The 19,509-nt window shown below is 32.6% G+C and overlaps 1 long non-coding RNA gene across 1 annotated transcript in view; it reads left to right on the top strand.

The window, feature by feature from the left end:
- The first annotated feature begins 3,978 nt into the window (after positions 1-3,978).
- LOC111089081 overlaps positions 3,979-19,509 on the top strand; it is a 19,013-nt gene continuing 3,482 nt past the window's right edge. Inside the window, exon 1 of the long non-coding RNA XR_002613427.1 lies at positions 3,979-4,023. This is a non-coding gene — a long non-coding RNA (uncharacterized LOC111089081). The remainder of the gene's footprint in view (positions 4,024-19,509) is intronic.

The raw sequence follows: 19,509 nt of genomic DNA, 5'->3' as shown, positions 1-19,509 counted from the left end.
TTAATTATGTCAGGTCTCATATTGAACTGTTTTAAATCGTCGTGTCCTACCATAAATTGATAAAAGGTTTCAGTTCTTAAGCTGATTATTATTTTGTCCTATGGTCAGTTGTTTTCTGAAATTAATTATGTCAGGTCTCATATTGAACTGTTTTAAATCGTCGTGTCCTACCATAAATTGATAAATGGTTTCAGTTCTTAAGCTGATTATTGTTTTGTCTTATGGTTTGTCAGTTGTTTTCTGAAATTAATTATGTCAGGTCTTATATTGAACTGTTTTAAATCGTTGTGTCCTACCATAAATTGATAAAAGGTTTCAGTTCTTAAGTTGATTATTATTGTGTCCTATTGTTTGTCAGTTGTTTACTGAACTTAATTATGTCAGGTCTTATATTGAACTGTTTTAAATCGTCGTGTCCTACCATAAATTTATAAAAGGTTTCAGTTCTTAAGTTGATTATTATTTTGTCCTATTGTTTTTTATCAATTTATGGTAGGACACGACGATTTAAAACAGTTCAATATAAGACCTGACATAATTAATTTCAGAAAACAACTGACCATAGGACAAAATAATAATCAGCTTAAGAACTGAAACCTTTTATCAATTTATGGTAGGACACGACGATTTAAAACAGTTCAATATAAGACCTGACATAATTAATTTCAGTAAACAACTGACAACACAAGCTTGTAATGTTAATATCTGTAAACACAAGGTTGTATTGTTATTATCTATAAAGACAAGATTGTACTGTTAGTATCTGTAAACACAAAGTTGTAGTGTTATTATTTCTAAACACAAGGTTGTACTGTTATTATCTGTAAGCACAATCCTGTAATGTTAATGACTGTAAACACTAGGTTGTATTGTTATTATCTATAAAGACAAGATTGTACTGTTAATATCTGTAAACCCAAAGTTATAGTGTTATTATCTCTAAACACAAGGTTGGACTGTTATTATCTGTAAGCACAATCCTGTAATGTTAATGACTGTAAACACTAGGTTGTATTGTTATTATCTATAAAGACAAGATTGTACTGTTAATATCTGTAAACCCAAAGTTGTAGTGTTATTATCTCTGAACACAAGGTTGCACTGTTATTATCTGTAAGCACAATCCTGTAATGTTAATGACTGTAAACACTAGGTTGTAGTGTTATTATCTATAAAGACAAGATTGTACTGTTAGTATCTGTAAACACAAAGTTGTAGTGTTATTATCTCTAAACACAAGGTTGCACTGTTATTATCTGTAAAAACAAGCTTGTACTGGTATTGTCTGCTAAACACAAGGCTGCACTGTTATTATCTGTAAACGCATGGTTGTAGTGTTATTATCTGTAAACACATAGTTTTAGTGTTATTATCTGTAAACACAGAGTTGTAGTGTTATTATATGTAAACACAAATTTGTAGTGCTATTACCTGTAAACATAAGGTTGTAGTGTTGTTATATGTAAACACAAGGTTGTATATTAAATATCTGTAAACACAAGGTCATACTGTTATTATTTATAAACACAAGCTCGTAGTGTTAATATCAGGAAACACAAGGTTACACTGTTATTATCTATAAACACAAGCTTGCACGGTTATTGTCTGTAAACACAAGCTTGTACTGTTAATATCTACAAATACAAGGTTGCACTGTTAATATCTGTAAGCAAAAGATTGTACTGTTATTATCTACAAACACAAGCTTGTAGTGTTATTGTCTGTAAACACCAGCTTGTACTTTTTAATATGTATAAACACCAGCTTGTACTGTTAATATATATCTGTAAACACAAAGTTTTACTGTTATTATCTGTAAACACAAGGTTGTACTGTTAATATCTGTAAACACAATGTACTGTTATTATCTACAAACACAATGTTGTACATTTAATATCTGTAAACACAAGGTTATACTGTTATTATTTATAAACACAAGCTCGTAGTGTTAATATCTGGAAACACAAGGTTATATTGTTATTATCTATAAACACAAGCTTGCACGGTTATTGTCTGTAAACACAAGCTTGTACTGTTATTATCTGTAAACTCAAGCTTGTACTGTTAATATCTACAAACACAAGCTTGTAGTGTTGTTATTTGTAAACACAAGCTTGTTGTGTTATTAACTACAAGCACAAACTTGTTAGTATTTGTAAAGAAAAGATTGTACAGTTTTACCTGCAAACACAAGGTTGTACTGTTAATATCTGCAAACTCGATGTTGTCCTGTTAATACCTGTAAATATAAACTTGTATTGTTATCATATGTAAGAATAAGCTTGTACCGTTATTACTTGTAAAGAAAAGCTTATATTGTTATAATCTGTAAACTAAAGCTTGTACTGGATTATCTGTAAACTGAAGCTTGTACTGTTAATATCTACAAACACAAGCTTGTAGTATTATTATCTGTAAACAAAAGCTTGTTGTGTTATAACTACAAGTACAAACTTGTATTATTAGTATTTGTAAAGAAAATATTGTACAGTTTTACTTGCAAACACAAGGTTGTACTGTTAATATCTGCAAACTCAATGTTGTCCTGTTAATACCTGTAAATATAAAGTTGTATTGTTATCATGTGTAAGAATAAGCTTGTATCGTTATTATTTGTAAAGAAAAGATTATATTGTTATAATCTGTAAACACAAGCTTATACTATTAACATCTACAAAATTAACTTTGTGCTAGTGAAGCCTACAAAAACAAGTTTGTGCTATTATTATTTGGTAATAATTGTAACTTTAATTAAATATATTTTTTAATATTTCATTACGTAACTATTATTCTGTAGATTTACATCTTTTATATTATTTTAAATCATAAAACGTGGTTTAAGTTAAGAACCATTATACCTATTTCAGTTATAAAACGTGGCTTAGCTTGATAACTATTATATCACTTTCAGTTATAAAACGTGAGGTAGTGGTTAAAAACGCCCATACAAACCACAGAACGCAAAATGCAAAACTGAAAATTTGTATGCAACCCCACATGGACCTAATGAACTTTCATACCAACTTTGGTAAAGATCCATCCACACCCTGCGAAGTAGTTGCATGGACATATAACAGACAACAGACAGTACTATTATATTCATATTGATGCATGAAATTAATAAGTTTAAAATAAGATCTAACAATCTAAGTGAATTTAAGATAAGACCCGATGAACTACACCACTTTAAAGCCTGATTATTTAAATCAACTTAAAATAAGACTGACGAACTAAATCAGCTTAAGAACTGAAACCTTATATCAATTTATGGTAGGACACGACAATTTAAAACAACTCAATATAAGACCTGACATAATTAATTTCAGTAAACAACTCACAAACCATAAGACAAAATAATATTCAGCTTAAGAACTGAAACCTTAAAAGACAAGGTTTAACTTTTAATATCTCTAAACACAAGATTGCTCTATTATTATCTGTAAACATATGTTTGTACTGTTGTTATCTGTAAATACAATGTTGCACTGTTATTATCTGTAAACACATGGTTGTAGTGTTATTATCTGTAAAAACAAGCTTGTAGTGATGTTATCTGGAAACACAAAGTTGTAATGTTATTATGTGTAAACACAAAGTTGTAGTGTTATTATCTGTAAATACAAAATTGTACTGTTATTATCTGTAAACGCAAGGTTGTACTGTTATTATCTACAAACACAAGCTTGTACTGTTATTATCTGCAAACACAAGGTTGTACTGTTAATATCTATAAATACAAACTTGTATTGTCATTATATGTAAACACAAAGTTGCACTGTTATTATCTGTTTGTACAAGGTTGCACTGTATAAAAGCTGGTACTGTTATTACTGTAAATACAAGATTGTACTGTTATTATCTATAAACAAAAGCTTGTACTGTCATTATCTATAAATACAAGCTGGTAGTGTTATTATCTGTAACCACAACTTGTGCTCGTATTATCTGTCAACACAAGCTTGTACTCGTATTATCTGTCTTTTCAGCCATCCAGAGCGTCCGAAAGTCGAAAATCGGCGAATGGTAAAAACCGAGATTTCTTATTTTCGTTCATCATCATATTTCTTCAACAGGCCTAGCGCCTACCTAGTTCTAGCAGTAACTATAATTTTATCATCATTTGATCTTTGATTACCTATTTTATTATTATTCTAAAGCTTTATAAGTTTAGCAAAAATTTTATAAAAAAGTAAGCAAACAAGTATAAGGAAAAATGTATCACTAAATAAAAAACATGTAGGGCTGGCTACTAAACTTGAAAAAACTAGCCAAACAAGATAGGGATGGGAGTGGGCATATCACTTGATCGGCTAGTGATAACATATCAAACTAAGCTGTTTCAACTTTACATGAAAAATACAATCCCTATATTACTGTCTTCCTCACTGGCAAAATATATAGAACCAGAAGTTCCAATCGTAAAATGTTATTCTATTGTAAAATAGTCATAAAAGTAGTATTATATAGTTAACTGAAGGAAGAGCATAATTATGAAAGCTGGGATTCAATTCAAACACCAAGCATTCGATAGACAAACTGAGGAAGCCAGTAATATAGGAATTTTATTCTCCATGTAAAGCCGAGATAGCTTAGTCTGCTATGTGATCATTAGTCGATCACAGTAGCTAGCCCTACATAGCATTTTAATTTTAGCGATAATTTTTTCCCCCTTATACTTATATTAATTTCTATGCTTAGGTAACTGTTTAGTTAAAATGGATGTTTCTCTGATTAGGTAGCTGTGAGTAGTTAATATATTAGTTTCTCTGATTAGGTAGCTGTGAGTAGTTAATATATTAGTTTCTCTGATTAGGTAGCTGTGAGTAGTTAATATATTGGTTTCTTTGATTAGATAGCTCTGAGTAGTTAATATATTAGTTTCTCTGATTAGGTAGCTGTGAGTAGTTAATATATTGGTTTCTTTGATTAGATAGCTCTGAGTAGTTAATATATTAGTTTCTCTGATTAAGTAACTATTTAATTAAGATGATTGTTTCTCTGTTTAAGTAGTTGTTAGAAGTTAATATATTAGTTTCTCTATTTAGATAAATGTGAGTAGTTAACGTGTTAGTTTCTTCTGTTTAGGTAGCTCTTTAGTTAAGATAGTTGTTCCTCTGTTTAGATAGCTCTGAATAGTTAAAATATTAGTTAAGCTCTATAGATAGCTCTTAGTTAAAATGGTAGTTTCTTTGTTTAGATGATTCTTATTATTTAAGATATTAGCTTCTCTGTTTAAGTAATTCTAATTAGCTAATACAGTAGATTCTCTGTTCTGATTATTCCACATGATATTTTTTTCTGTCTAGATAATTCTGATTAGTTAAGATAGCAGTTTTTTCTGTTTAAATAGTTTTGATTAATTAAGATAGTAGTTTCTCTGTATATGTAGCCCCTGTTAATAGAAAGTTCTATGCATTCTAAAAAACATTTTGCTTAGCTTAGTTAGTATTATGTATAAACTAGCAGATGCCCGTTGAAACAATTCAACAGTAAAGTTCCTAAGAATTAGTGATGAATAAATATAAAATGTGCAGTCAATGCTTTGGATCATAGCGTATATGCAATATGATTGTCTAGTGGGCCGTTTACAACCGCATTTTATCATTCCATGTGTCATTTCAATAAAAATATTCCATTTTGTTTGTTTTCAAGCAAAGGAGACTGACTGCAATGCATTTTTAGCAACAGCGCTTGTGTTTCGATGCAATGGGTACATCCAATAAGGTAGAGCGGTCACGTTTGCTAATTAATCGCGGTGAATTTTTTCAGCTGAATGCCACCATTCCTTGTCATTTTATTGAGCGCCAGTAAAAACCACTACCGAAGTGAACGCTTTTTGATAGTTGCTATTTGGATAAGAAGTGTCAATGGGGAGAAGATCAAATCAATTCATTCGACGTGGTAAAATATAATCATGCATGTATATAGTACCGACATTAAAAAACAAACGAAAAAAAATATATAAACTGAAAAATATAAAATATATACTCAAATACGTTTCTTTCTCTTTATGCGTTTTTATTTCGTTTATTCTCCTATCTTTGAAATTCACCCACAAAAAAAAACATTATTTAATAAGTTATTATTTTTTTTATAGAATGACTGTTCAGCACATACGAAGACTGATTATGTTGATATCGATATGAAATTTTAGAAATTGCAAGAATTGAATAATTTTCTAGTAATGTACTCTTGTAAAGACGCATTTTTACATTTGACTGTTATATATATATAACATATATATATAGATAGATACATGTCCACCGATTTATCCACAAACACACATACACACGCATATATATATTTTTCTATCTAGCTCTCATAACTGTTTATTTGTTCATACTTGGACAGCTAGATTTTAAGTACCAGTCTAATTTTCTATTTTTATTTGATAAATTGGGTAAGAGACGAACAAATGGTAACAATTTGACTTAAATTAGATGACGTTGAAAACTAATTTTGCTAAGTAACTGCCCAACGAAAATTAGTAGTTATCGATGAAATTAAGGAACCCGTATGATCCACTTAGTTGCTATCTTGCCCCAAGGGACGGACTACTGACAGACCTGGTCATCAAGTTGTTCCTCTACTGAATCCAGAAGGATACTGAAACTTGATCATATTAGCTACTTCGGAGTAATGAAAGGAGTAAAATACTTATTGCCCACAGACAGGTCAAGTTGAACATAAAAAATGATATTTCCTATGGATATGATAGCAAGAAAAAGTTTGTATTGTTACCTGTAAATACAAGCTCGTACTGTTATTATTCGTAAACACAACATGTATTGTTAATATCTATAAAGAAAAGCTTGTACGAATAATATCTGTAAACACAAGGTTGCACTGTTATTATCTGTTTGTATAAGGTTGTAATGTTATCATCTGTAAACAAAGCTTGTACTGTTATTACCTGTAAACACAAGGTTGTACTGTTATTAAGTGTAAACACAAGCTTGTACAGTTAATATCTGTAAACATAAAATTGTACTGTTATTATCAATAAAAACAAGCTTGTACTGTGATTATCTGCAAACACAAGGTTGCACTGTTATTATCTGTTTTTTCTGTTTAGTTAAGATGGTTGTTTCTCTGTTTAGATAGTTCCGATAGTTAATATATTAGTTTTTCTGTTTAGATAGCTGTAAGTAGTTAATATTGGAGAGTGCGCTAGCAGTTTGTATATAGGGATGGCACGGACGCTCGCATTATAGCAATGTAAAAGTTATCTGAGTTTTCTTCTCTACAGGTCATCAGAAGCTAGGTATGAAGAGCTACCTGGTATAGTCGCTCTATCTCCGGTGTATAGGCCATCTTTAATCAATGCAAACTCTAAATTATGAAATAAATAAATATTGTTCTAGTTTTGTTGTCTATACATTTCATTTTATACTTTCAGTACATTGGCTAATAACAATATTCAGTTACTAGTTGGAGTATCCATCCTTTGGACGGAAGTTATGTAAATTCATAATTAATGAAAGATTATCTTAGGATATGAAAAGTTGCTTCCCTTATATGTAATTGTAAAAAAACGCAAAAAATCGCCCATAAAAACTGCAAAACACAAAATGTGAAACTACAACTGTGTATGTACCTCCGCATGGACCTAGTGAACCTCCATATCAATTACGGTGAAGATCCACCCACACCCTGAGGAGTAGTTACATGGACATATATACTTTGGTTGCTAAGCAACATGACATAAAAGCTATTGTTGGAACGTAGTGTTACTAAAACGCACTGGTTTTTCTATATATTATAAGTTGTTCATCTAACTGATTTTTACCAATAATTACTCTATGACTATGCCATGAATTCATTTCATGAATGATCTTAATTTTGATTGGCTCACAAAGGAATATACCTACGTTTGACTGCCTCGACTGCACTTTTCTACCTCTTTGTTGGTCAAGCTTGATTTCGCAAAATGTGTTTATTTCAGTTAGCTGTGAAATGTGAGGTTATGGTATACTATGGAGTGGGGATGGTAGTACTTGCCCCGTTATTTTTGACGGGCTATACGCTAGTGACTATTATAATGTTTAACAAGGAAACATTTTTATATATTCTAGAAACATGAAATATTTTCCATTATGTCAGTTTAATTTTTTTTTAGATTACTTCTTTACACCAAATTTGCTCAAAACAACAACGACAACTTTCTTTTCTGAAACATAAATGCATTTTAAAACAATGCATAGCTTGTTAATATATAGTTCAAAAATAACATTTTTAATCTTGAGACGTGCGGTAACGTCACTAAGAAGGTCGAAAAACAAAACAAGTAATTATGCACAAAGTGGTGTGATTTTACTTTAGCTCATATTTTGTTTTATGATTGTTTGTTTGTTGGACTGAGCACTTCCTAGTGGTTAGCGTGCCGGACTGGGGATCTCCGAAAGTTCTGTGGTTTGCACCCCGTTCCTGAAAATAAAACACGCCCTCCGCACTTTGGGGCCGTGGGGTTAAGTTATAGCAGTAACGACCAAATCCCACTGCTTGATTAGAGTAGCCCACGAGTTGGGGGTGAGTGGTGTTGACTAGCTGCCATCATTCTAGTAAATCACTTCAAAATTAAAGACAGCTAGTGCAGAAGTAGCTTTGCGTGAGAATCACCAACAAACAAACACATTGTTTGTTTTATCTCAGATACACAATGAATTATCTGTGCTCCGTCTACAGCGTTGTAAGTCGGTAAACTTGCCGCTGACCCACCGGAGGACTTGTTTTATACAACAACTCTTTCCTGAATAAAATGGTGTCAATGAAACTGTTATCTAAGAAAGTTTTCTTAATCTTTTTTTATCAACTGTCAGTTTTAAATATGTTGTTCTATATTTCAAACAATTCTCTACCAGCTTAGACCTTGTGAATGTGGTTAACCTGTTTTTAAATGAATTCAAAGTGTAGTTTTAGATGTAGATTCGGAAATTTGGTACTATAAATACGGTAAGAAAAAATATACAAAACTTTTGAACCCTCAATAATTACATTTTTACATTTAGTCAAACTTATTAAAGACCTTTGTATACAGATAGAAATCATTTTATTAAAACAAAGTTAAACTTACATTGAGATATTTTAACCTGAAATGGATTACAACAAAGTTAAACTTACCTTGAGATATTTTAACCTAAAATGGAATAGCAAAGAATTAACCCATTGCGTTTTGTCTTAGAAAAATATTGGATATTTTGAAAACATTAGCTGTAGAATGCTAATTTTGGAGTTAACTTTAAGATTTTATATATGTATAAATACAGGTGATCAACTAGATTATTACCACTAGCGAGGACAAAGCAGAGGCCTAGATTTCTGACATATTCGAAAAGCTTTAATGTCGTATTTACTTATCACTAAAGTTTGATGTCACGCTATCACTAATTAACGTATTTACTTATCACTAAAGTTTGATGTCACGCTATCACTAATTAAAGTATTTACTTATCACTAAAGTTTGATGTCACGCTATCACTAATTAACGTATTTCAAATATCCAAATTTGGAATAAGTTTTAGTTTAAACTGCTATTAAGGCCAGTCGTAGCGTATCATATCTTAGAACAACTATTAATGATAAAATAATGTATATTTTTGCAACTTTATGATATATAATAAATATTAGTTATAATGCATTGATTATATTTAGAATTTACAACAATTCAACATCTGAGAACACGAACGTTTCTTTGGACAACAGTATTTCCTTTGTTGATCAGATTGACGTTTACAAACACCTGTCTAATAACTATACCTAGTTGATATATTATACATTTTAAAGGTGCAGCCAACAATTTGACTGTAGCACGACTGAAGTCATTATTTGTTTATTGTGTTTCGATTGATTTTGTGATATTTCGCGGCAAAACTTATAAACAAAGTGTTGAAATCCCTGTGGGAGCTGACTATTTGCCTAGCGTTTCAATCCTGTAATTATATTATTATGAATAAGCATAAATTACTGTTTGTTGGATAGTTATATGTATTTTTGATTCAGCAGTTACAAAGTACGAAAGCATTGCCAGCATCACTAATTATATTTACCCAGTTAAGAGATACTAACATGTACCAACAGCTGCAGGTTCATTTATAATAACGTAGCATTTATTAATGAATTTCTCCGGCTAACTATTTTGGACAGACACACACACACAAATAATTAAGAAACCCTATTTCTCCTTATACTTTTCCCTACAATATGGCACAGTATTTTAAACAATATAATTGTTTCATTGTTAACTTCGAAAGAAAGACAGTTTTAAGAGTTGTAACACTATTTCTAATATTGCTATCCTTCAGAATTTTAAGTTCAATATTGAAAAACTTCAAAAAATTTATTTGTCCTATTATATATTTATATTTTGCAATACAGTTCACACATAGTTTCTTTGGACTGACTTCATGGCCATTCTGTAAGCTATGAATTGCGATGAAAATTTAAAATATAGCAGATCAAGCTATATAGTTTATTCTATTTATAAAGTTGTTTCACGTCAGATTTAGGTTTATGGTTTTCATCAACATCAAACTATTTATTTATTTTAACACCAAACTGATTTTATATTTAGTATTGTTTCTCTATTTATTCCCCCCCCCCCCAAGTGGCATAGCGGTATGTCTGCGGACTTACAACGCTTGAATCCGGGTTTCGATACCCGTGGTGGGCAGAGCACAAGATAGTCCATTGTGTAGCTTTGTGCTTAATTACAAACAAAACTAATTTTATTTATTTTGCTAGAAATAAACTCAAAAGAACTGGCGAACCAGCTAGTCTTTTTCTGTTGGTTGACATATTATTTTTTACTTTCATTCATAAGTTCTTATAATTACTAATGCAGTCTTCTTCGGTCGACGTTGTTTTCACTCAAACCATTCTGGATGCTAGCTTACTGATTTGCTAGTTGTTCTGAGTTATATTCAGGAAAAACAAACAAATAAATAATATCAACAATAATACAATTTGGTGTTATAATAACGAAATATATAACGTGACGTTAATAAAAATAATAAACGTAATTCTGATTTGTAATGACTTATATATATAAAAGATTAGAAGTTAGTTTACTACTTTAAACAAGTTCATACCGAAAAATGTTTTGTTAAAGTATAGTTGATAATACAAATAGTGTCTCGAACACTCACTAACGTGTCTGTCGTATCCCAGTTAGCCTTATGATCCCTGGTATTACGTAAAGGCCTCGTCGACAGTGTATATAGCAGATATAGTGTGTATAGTTGATAATACAAATAGTGTCTCGAACACTCACTAACGTGTCTGTTGTATCCCAGTTAGCCTTATGATCCCTGGTATTACGTGAAAGGCCTCGTCGACAGTGTATATAGCAGATATAGTGTGGTTGACATATTATTTACTTTCATTCATAACTTCTTATGACTAGTCCTATTACTTTTATAAACTCGTATTTAGTGAAATCTCTCACGTATCTTGAGTAGATGTCACGCTGTTGCAGGTCATATTTATACTGACCACAACCCCTGCATCTCTGTAAACCCTTTGCTCTTGAACAAATGTCATGTTGTTCGGCATATTAAAAGAACAACGTCTTGTTCACTTAATTTATTTATTATCATCCCAGTTCATTAATATATGACGTGGCTTTTTAATTAGTGACGGGTTGGGGGTTGAAGGGTCCGAGACCTGATGCTGTTGAACTCCCTTCGCACTTTCAGCTATGGTCTCATTATAAAATTAACAGTCATTCCCGTTATTAGATTCAAACAGCCGGACAAAGCCCTTGTTTATTGCTATAAGGTCGTTGACCTGACCGTGCGTATGTCAATATTATATAAATGTATATAGATGAAACAAATGTTAATTAAAATCTGTATGTGTTCATATCGAGTTGTCCCCCGATAGGACAGCGGTAAGTCTTCAGATTTATGATGCTAAAATCAGCGGTTCGATTCCCCTCGGTGGACACAGCAGATAGCCCGATGTGTCTTTGCTATAAAAAAAAACCAAAAACAACACACACACACACACACATCGAGCTACAAAACGTGATTTAATAAAACCGTATTTAGTTCTAATCACATAAAGTTGTGTGCCTGTGTAAACGAAGTAATGATTGCTTAAGCTTTTGGTTTGTAATGATATAGTAATAGTCCTGACTAATGTTCTACGTAAATCTTTAGTTAAGGTCATACACTTTCATAAGCTAGCTTTGAAAATACCAGTAAATATGTTTTGACGTATACAAGCGCTTAGATACAAAAACCTCAATGCTATGGACAAATAATTACACCAAGATACCAACAATAATTACATTCTAATAATACGACTTAGTTTCTAATAATCTAGCCACACGATATGAATTGTTTGAGTTCGGGGATTCAATCAGTTAATCTTCTCGTGACCTGCACGGAACTTGATTTCAAACAGTGTATAAGCCGACCAGAATAGGTAGACTTCAATATTACCTGCACGGACTTGTGTCTATTTCAGACCAGTACACATTGGATTAAAACTGTGCTTCTATAATCGGATTTCCATCCAATCAGTCTGTTTTAGATATTTAAAAATAATATTTGCTGCATAAACGTCACATTCAGGGTTTAGTAGCGAACCTAATCACGTGTAGTGAATGCAGTCAAGCTGCGGGTATTTTGCGTTGTAGCAAATAACACAAATGTTTACTCAGTTTTTAGTTTTTTTCACGAGTGCCATCGAGTGTATAAACTTCATCATGGTACATTGTGTTGATATACACAACTGCAAAGAACAAACAAACGCATTTACTGGTATCATCAAGCGTCTGACTTTAGCATGTTACACCGTATTGTGAGTATAAGAAGAAATAACGTATTTACTGGTATCCTCAAGTGTCTAACTTTAGCATGTTACACCGTATTGTGAGTATAAGAAGAAATAACGTATTTACTGGTATCCTCAAGTGTCTAACTTTAGCATGTTACACCGTATTGTGAGTATAAGAAGAAATAACGTATTTACTGGTATCCTCAAGTGTCTAACTTTAGCATGTTACACCGTATTGTGAGTATAAGAAGAAATAACGTATTTTCTGGTATCATCAAGCGTCTAACTTTAGCATGTTACACCGTATTGTGAGTATAAGAAGAAATAACGTATTTACTGGTATCCTCAAGTGTCTAACTTTAGCATGTTACACCGTATTGTGAGTATAAGAAGAAATAACGTATTTTCTGGTATCCTCAAGTGTCTAACTTTAGCATGGTATACCGATTTGTGAGTATAAGAAGAAATAACGTATTTTCTGGTATCCTCAAGCGTCTAACTTTAGCATGTTACACCGTATTGTGATTATAAGAAGAAATAACGTATTTTCTGGTATCATCAAGCGTCTAACTTTAGCATGTTACACCGTATTGTGAGTATAAGAAGAAATAACGTATTTTCTGGTATCCTCAAGCGTCTAACTGTAGCATGTTACACCGTATTGTGAGTATAAGAAGAAAAAGCGTATTTACCGGTACCTTAGAGTGTCTGTATTGCGAGTATACGAAAAAAAAAAACTTTTCAGAGAATTATTTGGTATCAATTATTAAATAGATATTCGTTTCTCGTAGACTTTAATAGTCTAATATCACAAAAATTGGCTAGTTTGTTAAGGGCGTAATACACATTTTACAATGTATACAGAGCGTTATGAAAATATTTTCACCCAGTTTATATAATTTTATGTAAAAGCAATTGTATTCTTTGCTACATGGTTAATTTTGGCAAATTAGCTTCTTCGGTAAAACAGCAAACGTACAACAACCACAAACTTCTTCTGAAACACTGTAATTACAACGTTTTTACAAACTAACGTAATAAAAACACTTAACTTCCCAAACTATAGACAACAGCAGTTTCTGCAACCATCTGCACGACTGTGTTATACATTATGATACGATTTTTTAGTTTAAATTCAAGAATATACATATTCACCTCCCCCAGAAATACATATATATTGATTGCTGTATACTTTTAAAAATATTCGGAGACACACAGTTAACGAATGATAACTTGTTACTTCGTATGTGATCGTGACGTAGCATTGTTAGTTTTTTCTATGTACCTAGGGTATTGCAATCGGGTCCGTGTGTGTATGTGTGTCTGTGTTTCCGTTCGCGTATATCGAAAACTAATAGATCGATGTACACGAATATTTTACACGAGATTGGAAGTTAGTATGGGATAGTCCTCCCCAAATTTGGTCTGGCTCTGTTTCCGGATCACTTTGCATTTTTTTATTAAGGGAAGATAGGGTACTTTCGCGATTTTCGGGTAATAACTCTGTAAAGTGTGATCGGACTTATACTAAATTTCATGGGCACATTAAGGATGAGACTCCTCATCACACTACAAAAAATGATCCGAATCGTTGGTCATTCTGGATCTGAAAAGGATTTTCTGAGTTTTCGATGGGGAAATTTGACGTTATTCAATATAAACGCATGTAATCTCGAAAAGGAACAGCGGGATGAGGGTATACAATCTCTCTGATTGCTCTTGTTAATGATAGGTTAAGTACATAACTACATTGATAGTTTACTCGAATAACCAAAATACTAGTAGGGTTTTAAAAGTAATTTTTGTCAGTGAATCAAAAGGAGAAGTTATGTTGACCTTAACTTAATATACATAGAGGGTTAATCGCACTTTATTTGGACGATTTGTTTATCTAATACAGTGACAAGTTGCTGTACATATAAATCGTGTCACCACGAGACATGTTAGCGTGACCTCTCGACCATTTGACAGCGCAACACTACAGCTAACTGCTTATGGCTGGGAAAAAAATTTAAATAAAATAAGTAAGTTTTTTTGAAAGAGAAATAAATATTCATACAGTGAGATTGTTAAACGAATGAAACCAAAAGGTACAACATTTCGAAGAAGGAAGCCTCCAATGCTCTCTGAGGAAGCAGAAAAACTCGCTCAGAAGACATTTAGGTCAGTAATAGGCTTGTAAATCATGCCTCAAACCAATTCGGAGCAATGTTTTCACTCGTAATTATATGGTTGCAAAGAGAACCCTTCAACCCCCCCCTTCCTAAAAAAAAAAAGACACAAACAAACACTGCGATGTATATTTTCAGATACCGTTAACAGTTTCAGTTGAGATAGTATGAAAAAGGCTTGTGTATTTGTAGCTAACAAACAATGTTATAAAAACTGTTACGTGTACTCCAAACATCGCAACAGCGTTCTGTGAGTTAGAACGTAGTATTCGTATTCTATGTACATCATGGAAATTGACAAAGTTTTCATATAGAATGCATACTGTGTATTGTTTTGTCTACTTTAAGATAAGTTATGCATTTTAGATCACATTTTACTTACTTAAGTAGCTCTGAGTAGTTAATATACTAGTTATCTGTCTGTTTTACACTGTATAATAAGCTTTTACCTGGCGTTATTATCAGTCTGTCTTACACTGTATAATAAGCTTTTACCTGGTGTTACTATCATTCTGTTTTACACTGTATAATAAGCTTTTACCTGGTGTTACTATCATTCTGTTTTACACTGTATAATAAGCCTTTACCACGTGCTACTAATAGTGTTTCCCAGTGGCACAGCGGTAAGTCTGTGGGCTTATAACGGTAAAAAGCGGGTTTAGATACCCGTGAGGGGAGGGGACAGTACAGATAGCTCATTGTGTAACTTTGTATAATAAACTCTTACTTGGTGTCACTATCAGTTTGTTTTATACTATATAATAATTTTTGATGGTGCTACTGATACCTGTCTTACACTTTATAATATGCTTTTACCCGCTGCTTCTAATAACCTGTCTTACACTTTATAATATGCTTTTACCCGCTGCTACTAATAACCTGTCTTACACTTTTTAATATGTTTTTACCCGCTGCTACTAATAACCTGTCTTACACCTTATAATATGCTTTTACCCGCTGCTACTAATAACCTGTCTTACACTTTATAATATGCTTTTACCCGCTGCTACTAATAGTCTGCCATATACTGTATAATTAGTTTTACCCAGTACTACTAATAGTCTGTCATATACTGTATAATCAGTTTTACCCGGTGCTACTAATAGTCTGTTATATACCGTCATAATTAGTTTTACCCGGTGCTACTAATAGTCTGTCATATACTGTATAATTAGTTTTACCCGGTGCTACTAATGGTCTATCATATACTGTATAATTAGTTTTACCCAGTACTACTAATAGTCTGTCATATACTGTATAATTAGTTTTACCCGGTGCTACTAATAGACTGTCATATACTGTATAATTAGTTTTACCTGGTGCTACTAGTAGTCTGTCATATACTGTACACTTAGTTTTACCCGGTGCTACTAATAGTTGCCATGTAATGTATATTAAGCCTTTTCCTGGGATTAATAACAGTGTGTCATATGTGTATAATAAGCGTTTTTTCTTGTCTTGTTTTTTTTAGTTTTAACTAAAGAATTAATGTGTAAGTTTTGAGACGACAACATTTTGAGGATTGGTTTTTACACAATATTTACACCAATATTTGCAGAAGACTTGCCGTAACTATATTTATCATAACAATTAAAGGATTACTGGGATTTGAAATATTATATATATATTTATATAGTTGTCTCATTTCTCACTTTGAAGTTAATTAGAGTTAAAAATACCCCAGATTATTCATAATCAGTGTCTCAACTACTGAGAAGACATTGGGATGCTTCACCATGGGACAAATGGAAGACTGTCGATCACAACAAGATTTTGAGAATTGACTCCACGTGTTGTTAGCAATGATGCCAATGGTAAGTTTGTTCGGACACATAAATAAAGTAGACGCTTTTTGTCTACTATGGCTCGCCACAGTCGTAGCGAATCTGCTCACAGACTGATTCATGTGTACGCAGTCGTAACTGAATGGTTATAATTAAACTTCACAATATTTACCTTTTTGCCAGATGCCCACTAAGATACGTTACGTTTCATTCAGCACACAAATAACGAGCTTATACTCACTCAAGGAAAAACCTAAAGCCTAATTCAATTAATTTTCTTACAGTAACGTTATGAAGTACGATGTGAGAGGATACAAGCACTTACTCCTATAACCCTATTGAATGGTCTCATTAATGGCACATATTATAGGAATCATATTCTATGACATTCTGGGCCACCATATGCGGTCCAAATGATCTGACCTCAGACTAAAGGGTGATAATACCCACTTCCACCGAGCTAAGATGGTCGATACATTCTTTGAAGAAAAACAGATTATCCGAATGGATTGGCCTTCATGCTCATCTGACTTCAATAGAAATTAACTGAGAACCTTGTTTGTTTGTTTGAAGTTAAGCGCAAAGCTACACAATGGGCTATCTGTGTTCTGCCCATCACGGGTATCGAAACCCGGATTCTAGCGTTGTAAGTCCGCAGACATACCGCTGTGCCACTGGGGGGCAACTGAGAACCTGATCAACAGTCTCATTTTGAGCATACAACATCAGTGTCTATCTCACTGCTCTTGGTGACAATGCTCCAATTTGAAGTAAAATATGTAAAAAACACCATATCTATCGCAGTCTGATTTGCATAAAAATTAACTGAAGGGGGGGGGGGTGATTGGCATCAATCTGCAACAGTGATTTTATCTCGTCATAGCTATAATATTAAGAAATCCGATCACGCTTTAAATGTTTAGCAGTGTATGTGGACATTTCTAGCAGTTTAACTGATCAACGATAACAATAAAAGAGGTTGAATTAAATGCATACATTCACAACAATTATAACTTATGGTAAAATGTGCCTAATATCTGCATAAAGCGATACTTACAATAGCACTCCTTCCCCATTGATTAATATAACAGTCTGCGCTATATAACTTAATTTGGTAACTTTTTAACCAATCTATAAAAAACAAAAATCAGCACCTGAATTACTTTTTGTGAACTATTGCGAAAAGGAAAAAAAATACTTGTATAACTTTATAATTTTTTCTTTAAGCTTTCAAAATTTTAGACAAAAAAAAAAACTTCAAGTACCCCGAAAAAAAAAAGTCAAACTTTCAATATAACAGATAACGTAGCTCGCTTGTTGTACACGTCAACCCCCGGCTGAAAGAGAAAATCAAATTAGCCCCAGCATATGCTGCCTTATAAGTTTGTAAAGACACAAAAGCTTTGCTAACAGCTAACGCTGTGCTTGAGGCCATGGTGCTGATACGCTGGGGGATGAGCGTCAAAGGTTCCGCGCTCTCTCGGTTACACAGCTGCTCTTTGCTTCTCCATCAAGAAATTTATTCTTACATTATTACATTCCGAACAGCAATAACATCGGTCATCTTCTGAGACAATCATATTTGCAGTATAAATGTTTTCGGCACGCTAGATAACAGAGCATAAAGCAGGCGTTAAATACGTCATAAAAGGTGTTCATCTTGTTGAAAGCGCTAGGCGATGGTTCTTGACAGCCCTCAATCTAAACGCATGCGTGGAAATTGACTATCAGTAAACATTTTTTTTTCAGTTTTAGTTGAATTTCAAAGTATATTAATTCGAAGTCTATCTCAAGAGATTTTTCCTTAGTTGGAATATACATTTTTTTTTGTAACGTACTGTTATTTTTTTAAGTTCATCAGAACGAGCGATCAGAACCGTACTTAACAAGAAATATTATATTCAACTTAAAACGAAAATGTCTCTTTTTTAACTTGTATCTTTCTAATAACGATAAACTTTATACCTAAGTATTGTTATACGACCTTTCATTTATTTCATAAAATGTTATTTAATTTTTCTAAATCACTTAGTCATCGTATTTGTGACATGGCTACAGTAAGAAATTACACGATATCATATTATGTTCGTTTGTTTGCCTCAGAATTTCGCGAAAAGCTACACAACCATTGTTTTAAAATGCACAGTTTGCTATTTTTCTTAATCCAAATGTGGGTGCATATATATTTCAGGAACATAGACCAGGGCAATTAGGTTAGTTTTATAGTAACAAATGTCCTTGCAAGAGCGAAAAACTAGACCTGCATATTTACAACAGAATCTAAACCATATAAAAGCCCGCGTGTGTCATGTCACATCACGCTTGATTTCTCGAAATAGGAGGAGTCATAAAAGCCAAAATGCATTTATTCAGATAGAATAGTTCGATAATTGTCTGCCCATTACGATTTTAGTGAAGGAGGTGAAACCTTATAAGTGTAGTGAATGTTGGTATAATAAGCCTAAAGTAAATACGTAGTGTGGGATCACCTAGCCTAGAGCCAAGTGCATAAAATTTATCATGAATGTAAAAATATCGATTCAATTTTAAACTTAAATTATTTCTGAATTAAGCTATTATCTGTTATATTGCCATCCAGTGGTACAGCGAAATGTCTGCGGGATTACAATGCTAGAAACAGGGTTTCGATACCCATGGTGGGCAGAGCACAGATAGCTCATTGTGCAGCTTTGTGCTTAACAACAAACAAACTGTTACATCAACAACGTTTTTAATAAAAACAAACCTAACACCAGGTAAAAGCTTATTATACA

The sequence above is a fragment of the Limulus polyphemus genome, unplaced genomic scaffold, assembly GCF_000517525.1.
Source record: "Limulus polyphemus unplaced genomic scaffold, Limulus_polyphemus-2.1.2 Scaffold111, whole genome shotgun sequence".
Classification (NCBI taxonomy): Eukaryota; Metazoa; Arthropoda; class Merostomata; order Xiphosura; family Limulidae; genus Limulus; species Limulus polyphemus.
The sequence above is the reverse complement of the archived record's forward strand: the minus strand, read 5'-3'. Positions and strand labels throughout refer to the sequence as shown.